The sequence below is a fragment of the Caretta caretta genome, chromosome 8 (genome assembly GCF_965140235.1).
Source record: "Caretta caretta isolate rCarCar2 chromosome 8, rCarCar1.hap1, whole genome shotgun sequence".
In the NCBI taxonomy this organism is placed as follows: Eukaryota; Metazoa; Chordata; order Testudines; family Cheloniidae; genus Caretta; species Caretta caretta.
In genome coordinates this window covers 96,604,856-96,607,237 of record NC_134213.1, presented here as the reverse complement: position 1 = coordinate 96,607,237, position 2,382 = coordinate 96,604,856, and positions in this window count along the sequence as shown.

Here is a 2,382-nt window from a genome sequence, read left to right as displayed (position 1 = left end):
TGTGCTTGAAAACTGTTATCATGTCCCACTCACAGTCTTCTTTTCTCCAGATTCAACAAACCCGATTTTTTCAATCTTCCCTCACAGGTCATGTTCTCTAGACCTTTCATCATTTTTGTTGCTCTTCTCTGGACTCTCTCCAATTTGTCCACATCTTTCCCGAAATGTGGCGCCCAGAACTGAACGCAATACTCCAGTTGAGGCCTAATCAGTGCGGAGGAAAGCGGAAGAATTACTTCTCATGTCTTGCTTACAACACTCTTGCTAATACATCCCAGAAGGATGTTTGCTTTTTTTGCAACAGCGTTACACTGTTGACTCATATTTAGCTTGTGATCCACTATGACTTCCAGATCTCTTTCTGCAGTACTCCTTCCTAGGCAGTCATTTCCCATTTTGTATGTGTGCAACTGATTGGTCCTTTCTAAATGAAGTACTTTGCATTTTTTCTTATTGAATTTCATCCTATTTACTTCAGACCATTTCTCCAGTCTGTCCAGATCATTTTGAATTTTAATCATATTCTCCAAAGCACTTGCAACCCCTCCCAGCTTGGTATCGTCCGCAAACTTTATAAGTGTACTCTGTAGGCCATTTTCTAAATCGTTGATGAAGATATTGAACAGAACTGGACCCAGAACTGGTCCCTGCGGGAACCCACTCTTTATGCCCTTCCAGCATGACTGTGAACCACTGATAACTGATGGGAGACTCCTTCTGTCAACCTAGTTGCCTCAACACCAGGGATTACGTCGACCTACCTCCGGCACTCAGGGCCCAAATTTTTTCACAGTCGTGAGCGACATAACTAAGTCAATCTAATTTGTAAGTGTAGACCAGGCCTGAGTCACAATCCTGTTGACAGGTTTCAGAGTAGCAGCCGTGTTAGTCTGTATTCGCAAAAAGAAAAGGAGTACTTGTGGCACCTTAGAGACTAACCAATTTATTTGAGCATAAGCTTTCGTGAGCTACAGCTTATGCTTATGCTTATGCTTAAAGCTTATGCTCAAATAAATTGGTTAGTCTCTAAGGTGCCACGAGTACTCCTTTTCTTTTTGCGAATCCTGTTGACAGCTGTTAATAATACTGCAGGTAAAACCAGCAACAGGAGGATTTAGCCACATGATGTGATGCTATTATAGAAATATTATCCAGTTAGCATCCTCATCAGAATGGACCCATGTTCAAGGATAATGCTGCTAAAAAGGACTCCCGGATTACCCACTCACATGCTGTCTACCCTTAGGCTGAGTTGCTCATCCTTTGAATGACCCTGTTTGGACACACAGTATTTTAAGGTCTCGCTGCACTGCAGTACAATTTGTTTTGTTTACACACTCCAGCTTTTCAAACTAAATGGCTTCCCTTATCTATGGCACTGAGATGCTAGAGGGAACTTGACATGGCTCTGTAACGGGATCTGAGCAGCAAGAGAAAATCTCGCAACAGCAAGCACAAGGATCAGCAGCGGTTGGGGACACTGGTGTGAGGGAGCCACTTGCATCACTCTGCAATGGCTCCTGCTCTAGCAGACCCAGGAACTGTCCTGGTGGGGGCTGGAGGTAGCTGGGGCTGGGTCATACAAGGTGCTAACAGTCAAAGGGAAGCTGCCTTCGAGATGAGGGGGGGAAAAAGGAAAATATTGGAGGAGAGATCACAGGGGGGCTTGGAGGGCTTGCAGCATGAGCGTCAGGAGAAAAGGCCTTTTCTGTAACAGTACCTCGCTCTAGTTTTTAGAGCTATTGGACTACAAACTGGTCACCAGCATAGTGCTGAAGACTGCACAGCCTGGGGCTTGCTGAGGAAAAGTCCACATTTGGGGGAAAGAAGAAAATCTCTCTCTCTCTCTCTCTCTCGTTTGTCAAGTGGATGAAGCTGCTCAAAGGGTTGGAATGTGAGAATAAGTCCTGGGAGACATGGAAAGAAGGGAGAGCAGCTGAGTTGGTCACAGAGGTATGATAAATGCAATGTATCCTATGGCTGTTACAATGGGGGGGGGGGTGCGTGCGCACGCGCAGTGTAGACCTGAAGAAGAGCTCTGTGTGGCTCGAAAGTTTCTCTCTCACCCCAACAGAAGTTAGTCCAGTAAAAGATATTACCTCCCCCACCTTGGCTATGTGCGTGTGTGTGTATACACCGATAGGGACGGGCTTTATATCTACCCAGTGTACTGTATTTTAAAATTCAGCCAAAATTTATTTATAGTGATATTTCTAGCCAGAGGCAAAAAATATTACAGCCCTTACGGTAGCCCCACCACTGGAAGCAGCTGTAGGAAGAGTCATGAAACCCAAGATTCAGATTCCTAAACCCAACTGACAGATTGAAAGAAAAAAAGTACAGCTGAGAAAAGGAGCTGTTTCCCTCGTGCACCGATTTCTC